The sequence below is a fragment of the Eutrigla gurnardus genome, assembly GCF_963514095.1.
Source record: "Eutrigla gurnardus genome assembly, chromosome: 9".
NCBI classification, from domain to species: Eukaryota; Metazoa; Chordata; class Actinopteri; order Perciformes; family Triglidae; genus Eutrigla; species Eutrigla gurnardus.
In genome coordinates, this window is record NC_139923.1 from 23164785 (window position 1) to 23180537 (window position 15753).

General features: G+C 42.9%; 1 protein-coding gene across 2 annotated transcripts in view; it reads right to left on the reverse strand.

The window, feature by feature from the left end:
- rassf7a (Ras association domain family member 7a) overlaps positions 1-12817 on the reverse strand; it is a 31912-nt gene extending 19095 nt beyond the window's left edge. The window contains exon 1 of one of the 2 annotated variants that reach the window (XM_084018299.1): positions 12752-12817. The gene's annotated coding sequence lies outside the window, so the exon portion shown is untranslated. Of the gene's footprint in view, positions 1-1175; positions 1519-12751 lie in introns of those variants that run through there. The other variant, XM_084018298.1, reaches the window with a different exon arrangement.
- Positions 12818-15753: the final 2936 nt, after the last annotated feature.

The window sequence follows — 15753 nt, forward strand, 5'->3', positions numbered from 1 at the left end:
CATCACCTGGCACAGTGAAATGAGCAGCAGGGGCCGATACATTTAAACAAGCAACACCAAGAGCAGTAAAAATGATAAAGAAAATGACGTCAAAATGATGTGGAATTATCAAATGAAATATAGCTATGAAATATGCTCAAGTGAAAGTTGTTTTTTCCCCCCACAACCATTTATAATGGTGACATTATCTCTCTGGAATAAGGTTCACCGTGTGAAATGCACAAACACAGATAACACACGAGGTATAACTGTGTAACCACCGCATTTAGTCAGGAACAAAAATAATCACCTCCCGGAGGGGGAGGGAGGGGTTTCCAATCGATGGCCCCCGACTGGATAACAAACACAGCCTGCTAATGAGCTCCAAGTTTCACTATCTTGACACGTACCACGCTGACAAATGTTAAATAAGATGCTAGCCATGCATAATGATGAGTGGATGTTTAAAAAAGGCTCGGAGTGGTTTGGTGCATTAGTGTTGGCGGTGGAGATGTGTAGCACATTAACAGATAAATGAGGTAACCTGCAATGAGTGAGCCGAACTCTGCTCATGCCCTCCATAAATTAATCGTTAAACCTACACTGGTAAAGGTGTGTGTGTGTGTGTGTGTGTGTGTGTGTGTGTGTGTGTGTGTGTGTGTGTGTGTGTGTGTGTGTGTGTGTGTGTGTGTGTGTGTGTGTGTGTGATGGTAGACCTGTGCAAGGAAAAAAGCCTACACTTGTCTCACAGTTCAAACACACTACAAAAAAAATAAAATAAATAAATACAGAGGTCGGCTCTCTCACTCTCACTGGGAGTACTTCAAACAAAAAAAGAAGAAAAAAAAACACACAAAAAAAGGGGAAAACACGAGAGCCCAAAGAGCTGAGTTTCACCTAAACAGGTTTGGGTCCTTTTTTTTTTTTTCTTCCCTTCAGGAATACTTGGATCTAGTGTCAACAGGTACATGTAATGACAAAGCTCAGCTCCCCGAAGACATAACACCTTGATTCTCCTAGTTTCTCTGCCACTCGAAAGAAAATATAAGCTCACACTTATTAATAATAATAGCTCTTTAAACTGTACAGCAAAGCCCCACACAGATCAGCCGACTTCAGTGAAACTTCCCGACGCCGACATTCAAACAGGCAAGGACACATTCAAACAATCTCCAAAAGAAAGCCCTTCCACTCACCGACCGAGAGGATCTTCTCCTTCGCTTCTGCGTCCTTATTTCCCTCAATTTCTTTTTTTTTTTTTTCTCTTTTCCTCACTCGAGGGGGGGGGAAATCCTTTACTTCTGACAGAGCGGCGGAGCCGGTTTGTGCGAAGCAGCGAGCGAGCGCGAGTGTGTGTGAGCAGCGTGCGAGTCCAGAGTCTGGAGGTCAAAGGCAGTCTGACGTGGTCACGGAGGGATATAAAGGATGTCGCGACTTCTCCGCTCTATCTCGCTGCCTTTTTCCTCGCTTGCTGCCTCAGGAATGCACTCCTCCTGGGTGTCCTTACCACAGCCAAGATCTGAGAGCCTGCAAGGGTTCTGTCTCTCTCTCTTTCTCTCTCTCTCGGTGTCTACACCCCTCCTCCTTCCCTCTGTCTCTCACCCACAGAAACACACCCTCCCAGTCACTCCTCTCGCTCTCTCACTCTCCCCTCCCTTCCTTGCTGTGCTGACAGATCAGGTACCTCCCCTTTTCAGGTAGCTGAAAGCGTGTTCTCAGCTTTGTCGTGCTCGCTCTGTATCAATTTCCTTTATTTGCATTCTACATTCCTCAACGATGCTGAGGGCTGCTTGTAAGAAAGCTCGGAGATAAGGGCAAATAATAAACTCGAAACTCTTCGCATGCGTGTGTATTTACATACGCGTCTCCACTGTTTGTACGATCTATAACCCGAGGCATTAGACATCTACTCTGGCCTCCAGCCACGTGAACAGCTGATTATACAAATGACTCTGTCAGGTGACTTTCTTCCCTTTTCCTGGAATGAGGTCATAGTCCGGCAGACCAGGTGCAATTGTGTCTGAGTTTGAGTTGGACAACGCCCTGTGGGAAAATGAGAGAATGAAGCAGCTTAAATCTGGCCACCCCGGTCCAGAGAGCATGTAGACAAACAAAAGCCTAATCAAGTATAACTGCGCAGCATACAATCGTGAAACAATGCCACCATCCCTGAACCTTCTAACTCCACCGCTCCCTCCCACACACAAACACAGAGCTAAGACATGCGTGACCAATGTGTCAGGCAGAATGTGTGGGAGCCCATCAGCATGGGCTGACCCCTTTTTTTCCTATTGATACCTCCTTTCTCTATCATCGCATCTCCCTAAATCCCCCTCCCCCCCAATAACCTGAAACTCAAGAGTGGCCACTGAAAATGGACCCGATACCAAGTCTCTAATGATGGGAGAACAAATATGTTTACCCACAGCATGGCATCAAATCCTACATATTAGGCTATGTACATGTGATAATAACCAGTACAATCATATGTATGAATACAGCAAACAGTTATCAGCTGTTACTGTTAGATTGCAGTACATAAAAACTAAACTATGATAAAGCCTTTATTAGATATAGGTGTGTTTAATGAAGTTATCAAAGTTAACCAGGACTATTTAAAGCAATGCCAATATTTGAGAATTTCCATAATCTGAAAACCATAAATGTACAAATATTTAAAAAAAACACAATGACCTAGATAAGTTCTGAGAAAGGCATTTTTAAATAATTGTTTTAATTGTGTGTGTTCTCTTGTGGATAAACTCTGATGTCACCGTTTTTAAACCAACTCAAAACATTTGGCTCTCCAATATATACACCGTTACCATATTACAAATATAAAAATCCAGGTAGGAAATTGAATTTTTTTTAAAAAACAAATGCAAAAAGAAAACGGTTTCATAAGCCACCAGAACGTTTTACTTCCGATTCAGCAACAGCAGGCCATCGTCAATCACAATACCTCCGTCATCCTGTGTTAACTCTGCCATTATCTGTCAAATCGTATTGTGATCAGACTAACGAGGACGTGCAGTGGCTGCACCTAATAACAAGTGTGCACGTTGTATAAAGCAGATGCTCCACAAATAGACATCTCGGATTAATTGCATTAATTTGATGAATTAAATCATGCGAACTAAAGACCACGATGAAGAACGCTGTAGCTTTTAGTCAGGCTGAGTCACAGAGGTCCTCGAGGAGTCGGTTCTCATCTATCCGTTTCACTGTTCTGCCTGTAAAGCGAAGCTTTTGGCACGTCTCAGAGCTGTGTTGTCTGACAAATCACTTGAACCACACTGGTGGAGGGACAGCCTCCCAAGGCATTACAGCGGTACTAAAGGCCACGGCGAGAAAAGGTTGAGGTGCCGAGGAGGAGTGACATTTTAAGAGCAGCAGAGAAATAAGTACACTTTATGGATCCTGACTACTACCCTTCAGCGTGTGTGTGCTTGTCCATCATCAGACCCACGGCATCATTTATTGTAAGGCATGACTAAGCAGTGGTTAACAGGCGTCAAGGCCTCCTTATCGAGAGTCTGAAGATGGAAAAGACAAAAGTGCTGAAATCGGAGTGGTGGGTGCGGGTATTGTACTGTGACGTCGGGGATTATCAGTCCAAAGCCTCCCAGAGTTCTCCGACACCTTCCAGGCATTCCTCAGGGCACCTCCCACTGCTGCCTCCCCTCATCCCACCCTCCCCTGTCAAGCCCCACATATCATCCCTCTTTTTCGGAGTGACTCAAACATTCTTGTAACCCCCCCTTGTCTCCTCCTCCCCCTTTACCCCTCCCTCTGCATTCAGCAAAGAAAAGCTAAAGAAAACAAAGATCTAAAAAGTGCTTCAAGAAGAAATCCTTCAAAAACGATGTAATTCTTAAGCATTTATCTCCGTTCAATGAAGGATGAAAACACTCTCAATTCCATACTCTGTATTCGACTGTTTTCACATCACCACCTACTACTAAGTAAATATCACAACAAGTGATAGTAGATATAAATTTGTCCAAAGAGTGGGGAGACGGCCATAACTCAGCAGAGACGAGACAGGAAGATGGCTCTCAGGCTGAGAAATAGACTGCTTGGGTCTGGCAGCAGTTCAATAGGTTCTGTGGAGGGGAGAAGAGTGAGGGGAATACATGCTGATAGTGTCTTTGTTGGCCATTATTCACCGAGAACGAATAGCATTACGTTGCTGCCAGCGCTCTCACCCCTTCCCGTCCTTCCCTGTTGAAATCCCCAGCCCTTCTTCTGTCTCTATTTATCCAGCCTTTCACTAAAAACAGCCGTCAACAGGTGGACAACAGGTCAAGCGAGACTAAAGACGGGACAGTGAACGCAATGAGAGCTCCATAAATCAGAAGCCCAAACAAGTTACAAAATGTTGAACTTTTGTTGACATCGGTTTTCATAACCGTGGCCATCAACGCACGGCATAATGCTCTGTTTTTGCCAAACATGCCTAAGTATAGCATCGCTGTCTCATTATGGTTGGGACAGTCGCTGTTGCGCCAGTAGTGTAGCTCCGTCTTGTGTATCATTATGACAGGCGTCATGGCTTTCACCAGCGAAGGTAATTGCACTGTGGAGACGTAAATATAGCACATCCCACACCGAGAACAGAGGAAGACTTTTGTTTTCTTCCCAGAAAACCTGGCTCAGAAGATGATTCATGTTTTGGAAGCAGAAGCATGTCACTATATCATCCCCTTACAAACAACAATAGCTCTATTGAAACTACACTGCCAAGGTGAACCTGAGGACATAAGAGATGACAGAGGAGTACAAAGTGGCAAAGACTGGAAGCGAGAAATCATTGGATCAACATATACACAGCCTGTAAACAAACTGTTTTCCTCAACAAGACAAAAATACCATTTGTTCTATCTTAACAGGCTTCAGGTTGCACTAAAGAAGCACATGAGAGAATCTCATGTGGCTTTTAGCAGCTTCCAAGCTGCCGGCCTCACTCTTTCTCTGCCTTTTTCATTGGAACTGGTCCAGACTGCCTCAGAACTAAGTTACCACCATTCAAAAAGCGTGCCTCCCTCTCACATGGCCTCATGTTAAATCTTTTGAGGGGCTATATGAGAAGCTATTTTTAGAGAGGAAATCATTTCGGGGCTAAATCATAAGGTGAAACATTGTGCTTGGATGCTTTCACGTGGTCACGTTGGAAGTAGCTATCTAGTACCTCAGAATGTCTCATCTTCTTTCTTAGTCGCCTCGAGCAAAGGCTGTTTGTTTTCATCTTACTTCTACAGTATAGTCAACCACTATCTTTTGAGATAAAGTGGTACTATTAGTGTCACACTGTGCTGCTCTCTACTATTACTATCAGCTAATGGAAATAGTCTGATTGGTAGTGGGAGAAAGACGTTTTTCCTTCGCACTCATGCACAAATTTGAATGGGACGTTGATGGTGAGCCTTTTCCTTTCCCCGTCATAGAAATGCATCCAGACAGAAGGGGGGGAACAGGCTACAGCCCTGGTCAACACCATGTGAACCAAGAGAGCAAGGAACCAAAGACTAGCTAAGATGGTGATATTTGCCGGCGTGGGGGATGGAACTGATTTAACGATGATCTCGGTAAAAAACAAAAGCCAGTGGAGGGGGGGCACAGAATGCACAGGAAACGCTAAGTTAGTGACAGGGGACGCTATCAGGTGGGAGCAGGTCAGGGGTCGGAGGTGAACAAAAGCTTTGTAAGCCCCCACACAGAGCGAGGGAGAGGCCCCTGGACGCACTCACCGTCGCCCAGCCCGTCTGTCTACATGCCTGTGCCTGTAGTCTGTTTGTCTGACAATGTTTTCTTACATCTGTTTGTCGTGTCTAAATGCTTTTCCATTTGTCCTCCATATAGACTTTAAAGATGTCACCCTCACTTTCCTGTCCATTTAGTCGAAACACTGTTTACAATACTGCTCTGTTCCACTCGGTGTCTGGGGGGAAAAGGGCTATCCAAACACCTGCAGGAAAAACAGCATTTAAAAGCTTTCACCGCACCGGGCCTGTCATATCTTTCCTCCAGTGGCTTTACTGGATCAAAGGAGAGCTGTAGCTGTGTTATGGTAAGAAAGTATTTTGTAGCTACAATTATGACCTATAAGTGCACACACACACACACACACACACACAAGAGAAATGTATGCATAAATGCACACTCAAACATATATAAAATGATGGAAATAATTTTCTAATGGCACGATTCTTCTTTGGTTCAAAGAAGAGGATATATGCAAAACAGACTCACCAGAACTTCAAATACAGACACTTGAAGACCTGTTGAATTTTAACGAGCCCGGCGAGACCGCCGTCGCCATCTTCATCGGGATGCTGGAGGGTCTGAGTGTGTGCTGGAGTGGGCATGAGCATGAGCCTGAATTAACGACGTACGTGTCCGTTTGTGTGGGTCGGTGGATATGCCAGATTACTAATCAGCGCTTAGACAAAGGCCATATGTGTGCAAGTCTGTGCATCTCCCCCACACATCTCCCACGTCCTCCCCTCCACTTCTGTGTAAAACCCTATCAGCAGGAATGCTAGGACTGTCGGGTCAGCAGTGGTGACATCATGGCAGCCTGTCAGAAGCAACAACAAGGCCTCAGCGCCAGTTTTCTCCTGGTTGCATCAGCTGCACGATACCAGGCTGTGGATCAATGACACACACACACACACACACAAGTCCCGATTCTTGCTTGCAATTTCTATGTCTGGAATATCATATTCATGACCCTGCGGCCTTCAATCCAACGCCTGGAGGTAACAAGAGACTTGAAATGGTAATTGGTCCAATTTGTTGCCTCAAACATAAGTTGGCTCTTTCCTTTTAACAACCCCTGATGCTTGACCTCAGACAAAACATGGGCTTCAATGAGATGGCAGACTTTTAACCTGAGGTTTACAAAGACACAAGCATATAGCATGAGGGGAGGCTTATCTAGTGAAGGAAATGATGCACAGGGAGCGATTACCTGCAGCTTTTTACATTCTGTGGATATATATGAAGCAAAAGCCTAAACCTAACCAGCCCAACATGTATTATTCCTCCTCGAATCAGTCACTTCTGCCACTGGCACACTCTTCTTTCATGTGTCCGTTTGTCTATGCCAGGGGTCAAGTGTCAGCCATACCAGATGCTACCATGTGTTTGTGTACGGGAGTGTGTATGTGCAAAACGATCCTTCAGGTCATCAGATAAAGTGCACCTGAGGGAGGGGCAGAGAGCCTGTTTTCTGCGTTACCACGGTAACTCAATACAGACGCGACCACCTGGTTGGTGGAGGCCGGACGGAGGGGCTGCATAGAGGGCACCACTTCAGGACGGCAACCATGCCAGAAAATCCTCAGAAAGTGGCCCGATTCCCAAACACAACCCACACTGTGTTCGTGCCCTGACGAGCGGAACAGAGAGCGCACACAGCTGTTGAATCTTTCATGGAACATAAAAAGGAACTAGGCCTACTGTGCAGCTCTCATTACAGCGGAGAAATAACTTTGGCCCATCTTGACCGAGTTATCTACACACGGTTTTAGTCACAGTCCATCCTGTCGGACTTTGAAAAAGCCATGCCAAGCCAGCCGTGGTTGATTAAGTGCCATACCATAACAAATGCATGAAATGAGTCCCAGGCACACACACACGGTTGGTAATCACAGTACATGATCATACTGGTGCCAAAAAAATTTTTTTCTAAATGATACATCATCAGTTCACATCACTTACAACATATGGCCACAGTGCGAAGCAGGCATTTTATTTAAACACACCGTGGTAAAAGCGACTGATAAGAGCACCTGTCACGTAAACAAACTAACTTATATTTAACTTTAAATCAATGAGTAATATGCCCTTTACTTTGTATGAGTTTTCCCCAGTATTGAAAACAAGTTGAGCAGTGCGTTCCACTAGAAAAGAAAGAAAAAGTGGAAACTCGGTGTGAAAAAAAAAGAAGAAAAAAACACTTAAATCTCAACAAACAAGGCCATTTGTTTCACTCACCTCCTGCAGACTAATGGTCTCTGTGACTGCCTGCCTGATGAAAAAGGAGAAGGAGGAAGAGCAGCACAACCCTGTCTGTGCGTGTCGTGCTCACGGGCTACCTGATTCACCACAGCCTGCGAGAGAGACCGAGAGCTCAGAGCAACGCAGAGGGGAGGAGGAGGGGGGGGCAGCTGCAGAGAAAAGTGAAGTGGTGCCGCCATTCCCCATCACCCGGGAAACCAACGCTCTTTCAAAGAAAACCGGCCAATGGCAAACACGGGCAATTGTGTTCGGACAAAAAGTCACATGACTGCCAAAAACACCACTCCCCATACACAGGGTGAGAGGGGGAAGAATATAAAAGAAGTTGGGAGGTGGAGGGTGATGAAGACGACGGGGGATGTAAAGAGGCGAGGACAGACAAATAGAAAAATAAGTAAACTGGACAGTGGTTGAGAATTTAAGTTGCCATCCCGTTACCGTCTGCAACAATCTTCCTCACAGTCCCATCTTCACACCAGCTTCCTGCCAAACCGTTTGGCTGTAACTTATTTCTGTTTGCTAAGAGGAAGAATGGTACAACTCTATCTCCAGCTGGCACAGACATTACCTATCTACTTCCATATTAGGCAACTTCCATACAGGACATTTAAAGTTCCTTCCCTCACGGCGTTCAACCCATAAATTATTGACCATCACAAAAGCACTTTAAAAGTTATCTTATCGCCTTTGTCACAATTTCTCTTTCATCACTGAAGCAAATGTATTAGGTAAAACCCAGAAGAATCAAAGATTCACGCTTAAGTTTTGTGTCACATGCTCAGGTTCCCCTGTATTATAACAAACCGATGAACTGCGATGGTTTGTTTCCATTTCTATGAAAATGTATATTTTTTAAGAGTTCATTTCCATTAGGGATTGGAATTATTTGTTTTGATAGTTTCTGTTTTTTGATAGTAGGGACCATTTAAAGGGTTTAGGCTGACTCTATTGACAATCAGGATGTCGATAGGACAATCTAAATATGGAGATAATTGCCCTAACACAGCTTATTCATTTACCACTGGTATCAAATGTGAAATAGTGGAATGAGATGTTTTTTTCCAACTGTGCTAAACGCTGTGGTGCATCAGCCAAAATGGCCAAATCTAGATCTACGCTGGATGGAATGTCTGCAAAATATTGTCTAGTAGGAGGTTGGGAGTAATAAGTGTGCAATCAACTCGAGTCAATTTTATTTATATCGCCCAATATCACATCACAAATTGCCTCAAGGGGCTTTTCAATCTGGACGGAACACAACGCTCTCTAGACACTCAATTTGGTCCGCATGGACACTCAATTTGGTCCACTGCGCATGGCGTAAATCCATCAATTAAACACACCATCTTACCATCACTCATGAGTGGACTCAGAAACTTAACGTCGTCATTTAGGGCAGCAGCTTACTTACAATCCAAAGGGGAAAATGCGCCTCTTTCCAAAACATTACCATGCTTTAGAATTAGAAGTGCTGACCCTCATCTCAAACGCCTGCCTCCAAACCGCCCCTTTGCAGAGGTCAGGGTCCAATGAAGCCAGCAGAGCCACATTATCTGCAAAAAGCGGCGATGCAGAAATCCCTGTTCAGGCTGAATAATTTGATTTGATATTAGCAGAAGAGACCTGAGAATGCATAGTGGAGTTCCTGTCTGGAGTGTTTCAGGGTCACAGTCCCAAAAGCCAGAAATTAGTTAGCATTTGTGCACTTCTGGTTTCCTCATCTCAAAGTTTTGACGAGGGAACCAGTGCAATAACAACCCTCCTGCGTTGGCCGACAACAATTCGTCATCCCTGCAGCACTTAATCTTCCTTGCCCCCAAAATCATCCTACAATCCTCGAGCTGGTCCTACTCAGTTTGAGAACCACTAGTTTGCAGGTAAATGTCGCCTCAAAGCTTCATGAGCAATGAGACAAAGACTGAAACAATTTCTTTTAGCATTTTAGAACCTATATTTACCCAGGTCTTAAAATCAAAATCCCTCTCTTGTGTTTTACGATGCACACTGGCATCTGCCCCGGGTAGTAAACTAAATTACAGTGAGGCTCTCCAGCGCAAATTTCAGTGAGACAATACAGTCTACCAATGTTAGGTAACAGGTTTATTATTCAGACTGAAATGGCACATCTATTACTTTCTCGGCAATCTACTGCACACTTGAACGCAATCATCTGCCTTGTAATACATCACCTCTGCGCCAGTAAATTGCCCTACTTCAGCTGCGGAAGGCCGATCACATTCTCAGAAAAGCATTTACCAAGTGAAAACAAGGCCCTATTACCTCTCCACAGTGTGAATGTGACAGGATAGCTGATGAGCCAGGGCAAGAGACGGTGACAAACCTGACAGTATCCAACGCATCGGCAGCAACGACAAGTATAAGCTTCCTCCATTGATTTTCTTGAAAAAAGGTAATTGAGAGGACTAACTGAGGATTAAGAACCTGTATCAGGTAAACATAGGCACATTCTAGCTTTGGGTTTACTGCAGATTCTTGGGATATTCTTGCAGTTGGCACACCCAACCTGGAGATTAGAACTAATCATTAAATGACAGAAGTTTGGGGAGCAATAAGTAATTACAGCATGCTCTGCTTCATTCAGCAAACTGCACTTGCCTATCTATTCTGCGATCTAGGCCTAGTGTTAAACTGAAGGGGGGGGGGAATCAAAACAGAGGCTTACACGAGTCAAATATGTGATTCAACACCTGGTGTTTGATATTACACCACAGCTGGTTGTCTTTCCCCAACAACTGTCAATCATCAGATGATAATTAATTAACTCATAGCTGGCAGCCATTGCTCGAGATATGAGGATCGTGAATTCAAAAGGGCACATCATGGCAGCTTTATTAAAGGCTCAATCTATGTATCCTACTCAGGTTTTATCTACAGGGGAAAGAAACTTACTGATCAAAACATTAGCATAAGGGGTTCGATGAGGGCGGTGCTCCAATGATATAGTGTCTGTGAGATGGAGATTTTGTGTGTGTGTGTGTGTGTGTGTGTGTGTGTGTGTGTGTGTGTGTGTGTGTGTGTGTGTGTGTATGTGTGTGTGTGTGTGTGTGTGTATGTGTGTGTGTGTGTGTGTGTGTGTGTGTGTGTGTGTGCGTGTGATTCTCAGCTGGTAGAAAAGCCTTTATGTTTTCTAGCGCTGAGCTGCCGGACAGATGAGTCACCATGGAGGGATTTCGTAATGCGTAGGGGACAAAGAGGTCAAGCAACTTAACACTACACAGTGAACTTTTTGTCCCAACGTTTCATTATATTCCAGCATTATCACCAGAGTGAGCTGCTAATGTATTAGGGGGAAAACACTGGAAGGAAAAATCTAAATATATTTTGACTGACGATGACTAAAACCAAAAACACTGCTGAACAGCATCCTATCACAGGCTCATTCTCAAACCTATAATGCAAACATTATCACATTATCAATAATTATTCCACAGATTAGACAGGAAAGACCCCACATACTAATGGAAAATAAATTATGGCTTCCAAAGACACAAATAGAGTGCGTCTGAAATGCTTATAGCCAAGACAAGAAGAGGCCACAATGGCCATTTACAAAGTTGAGCGTTTCCATTGTGGTCAATCAGTTATGTGGTAAAGATAAAGAAAAGGGAAGAAAACAACAATACATATATATAAAAAACAAGGAAGTAAAAGTGAAGAAGAGAAGTGGGGTTAGTACAAACAACAGACAAAAGATCCACAGGGACAAACAAGAAAAGGAAGAGAGAAATACATATGCATGTTGTCAGATGATATAACAATTATTATTAACATGTAAATGAGGATGTATGGTAAACAAACGATGACACAAATGATACATGTTTGAAATTCATGCAGACAAGAAGTCTGAAAGTACATGTGTGGTAAATAAATAGTAGGCGTACTCCACCTCTAAAGGATGCTGCTCGGGGTGTTTTGCACGAAAGCTTCAGGTTAGTCAGGTTTCGCACATACTGTCATTCATATGTGATGATCACTTATTGACTTATGTAAAAAAAAAAAAAGAACAAATAATGGAAATAAATATGTGTTAATTGCAGCCCTACAGGGAATGTGAGAATAATACGAAGAATAAGAACAAGAGATAAACACATTTTGATCAGTAGAATGGCATCTTCCTCGACATAAATCAATGAACTACTACTCTTTTGAAATAACTGAAAATAACACTTTCCTCGACTTCCCAAAAAATTAGTTTGCAGTACAAATGAGTGTTTAAACATAACTTTAAAAAAACGATTTAATTAAATTCAAAAAGCAAACATGACAAGCAGAGGAGGATGATGGCAATACGTAGCCTGTTGTGGATGCTGTCGTTGACATATCGCTGTCATTATTGCAGTAATATTCTTATATTATTTACATTTTAGCTCGCTATTAGTGTTTTTAACCTACTAAAGTTAACGTACACGTATTTACAAGAGTTAAAATGTGACGTTAGCACAACGTTAACTCAATTTTGAACACATTCTTGTGTTGAAGTCACTAATTTGACACTATTGGCGTTCACGTGACATAGAAACGAAAACCAACTTAGTCGACTGACTTAAGAGTAACTTGTCAAAGTTGAGACAGAAAAGTTTGGCATCGTTAGCCGGTTTATCGCGAGCCTGCTGGCATCAACCTGCAGCGCTCTCAGCAGCACACTTGTTGCTTCCTTCGCCCAAAACACGTCAATGTGACGTCATTCTCACAGAAAACCGAAAAACATGAGGCGAAAACAACTTACAAGTGATTCAGTGGTCGACCTTGACACGACGGACAACCGAGCGTTTCATCCTCTGGTCCCCGGCGTCGACAGAAGTCCACCGGTTTGTCAAGAGCATCCAGGAAATGGAAATAAAACTGTTTCCGGTCAGCAGTTTCAAAATAAAGGCATGAAATGAGACTAGTATTGCAAAATGAGAGGAGAGAAAGTGAAAAAAACAACAACTATGTATCTGTATGGAGAAATATCCTTGATCTTAATTTTTTTTTTTTAAACAACCATTGAATAACAATAACAATATGTATTTTTTAAAGTTGTGTCAACACATTGCCGGAGAATGTCCCAGACACAAAGCAAGGCAGCAGGAGACGTAATCGTATCCCAAATTATGAGAACAGCAAAGCTTTTATATCACAGAGCCTTACTTGGCAGCAAACAGATAACACCAGACTACATTGTTGGACTGTATTTACAAAAGAGAACACTTTGAAACCCAACCTCCTTGCGGTTCCCAGACTAAATCTGATATTATCTGAGATTGAGGAAGTTGGCATCATTCATAGAGTCCACAAGGAGTCAAACAAAACTGATGCAGGGAGTTCTCTTTAAAATATGCAACATGTTATCGCATGTGTTTCAGCTGGGAGGACGTGTTGGAAGCAGAACGTTGTAATTGCTACTGTAATCATTTTCATCAAATAAATCTGTCATTAATAAACTTTATGATGTTTCCAAAAGAAAAAGAAGAGGAACCATCCATGTGTCAATTATTACTGGAAAAAAAAATCTTCCTGTTTTCGGTTGCTGAATCAAAGGTGTTTTGGACAAAATTATAATAAAGTGCTGAAAAGCTAAATGATTCATGAAATGATGTATAGAATTAAGAGTTTTCATCATATGCCAGAACCAGATGGATTAAGGAAAAAATAAACACGAACGCTGCCTCAAATGTTGCACTCGTATCTTTCTGTGCCAGCTTTCCCCCAAACCACTGGATCATGTTTATGGGGTGAAATGCGGCTTTGCCAACATGTCGCCCCATAAACATAAAACTAAAGTAAATGTTGTATTCATCCCACAACAATCCTGCTCTTAAAGAAAACTTTTTGAGGTGAAAAACAACAAAAAAGGAATCGACCGCGACGGCTGTTTTGTGGCTTTGCTCTGCTGAAATAGATCAATAAACAGATTGTTAAGCTCTGGCCTCTCATCTTTTCTTTAAGCGTTCCAAGATACTGTAATATAATATTGATGTGATACAGTATTAGTATGAGAGAAAACCGGTTTCTACTACAGCATTTCCTCTTGAACAGGTAATCCCCAACGCCTCTCGCTGCTCGTAGTTACTGAGCACATGACCTTGAAACAGATTGAGTGGAACACAGTATTTTATCAATTCAGTGTTGCAAAACAATGAGTCAGAGGACTTTTTGATGCTGGAGTGTTGCTTTTTTTATTTCCTTTGTATTATATACAAAAAAAATACACAAAACGGTTAATTTAATGTTGTTTTTTTTACTTGATGAGGGGGCTTCCCCATGTTGAAATAAACCAAACTTGATAATGGGATAATGGATCTTCCTTTTAAACATTAAATCTTAGCATACAGATGTATCACCAAGCTGTTAATATGAAGGAGTAAATGTGATTTACTGCCTTTTTTATCCCATTATGGACTGCATGTCTGCACGTGGTTGTAAAGGTGTCAACAGAAAATGTGTTATTTAGTCATAAGTAATATCTTGCATAACATGGAATGTTCCTCCCGGCGCTATCCTGTGGTTCTGCATGTGTACTGTACAAACAGCTTCTCCTGGGCCTGCCTGGACTCATACTGTAGGTATTTGCTAGTTACAACCCTTGCTAGGAAAAGTGACCTGCCTCAAGTCAAAACAAGAAGGAATCTTCCTGTGGTGATAAAATAAAAAAAAACTAGCGTTCAGTCAGAAAGTAACATGGGTGTGTGCTTATTTAACAATGTGTTTCCCTGTTATTTATTCACATCCATTTTGTCAGCTGGGGTTACAACATGAAGGAACAGCGGTGCTGCATCTGGATAGATTATTATATGAACTTCCTGTCTCCGATGGCTTTGAGAATCTTTTGGAGAGTGCGACTACAACCTGCTCGACATGCATGATCACACATTTATCTGAATCATATCAACCACATCTGGTATTTGTTTTCCACTTAAGTCTGACAGAATTGTATGCAGGTGGTTTACCCATGTGTGTATTTGGGACAGAGGGAGGGGGGGGGGGGGGGGAATAACATTATCCTCCCTCTGTTTTTTTTATAATCATCTCCCGGGAAAAGGTTTTACAAAGCTAATTTGTGATGTGGTGGCACTACAGTGCTATAATTGTCTTTTTAATTAGATTTTGGGGTAAAAACACCTGTTGTTTCACTATATCAGAGGAAATGTGTTTTCTTTACAATTTGAATTTCAGCTCCTCTCGTAGTGTTTGCCATCAGCCACAGAGGAAAAACCAGACCCTGTCATGTCATCTTGTAATAACTGGGGAGCGTTAGAAAGCCTCTCACAGGCCAGATAAGGTCTCCCCCCCACCCCCCAACCAGCTGTGAGAACAATCCCTTTCAGAGAAATTATAGGACTATTCAGAGAGAGTAGGTGGACACTATCCCACTTTCCCACCATGAAAGGCTTCTCCTTTCATTCCACTCTCCTCCGTCTGTGTCTTGAGACATAATAGCACCAGTGAGATGAGAGCGAGGCACACCTGACGGGGAGTGAGGGAGCCGAGCAACGCCACAAATAAAGCAGCGGTGCGAGAGGATGATCGAAGGCGATACAGTTATGTGATGGAAAGAGTTGCCGGAAGATAAGAAATGCGCTGCCATGTTACATAAGAGCTGTCTCACGGCTGAGTGGATACACATTCCTTTGCCTGACATGTGCAAATCTCCTAATCAATCACTGTGGTGAGGAGTTTTAGCCGGCCTCTGGAGGTTTAATTAATGCCTGTGCCTTGTGACTTTGACTCATTCATTTACATCCTGTT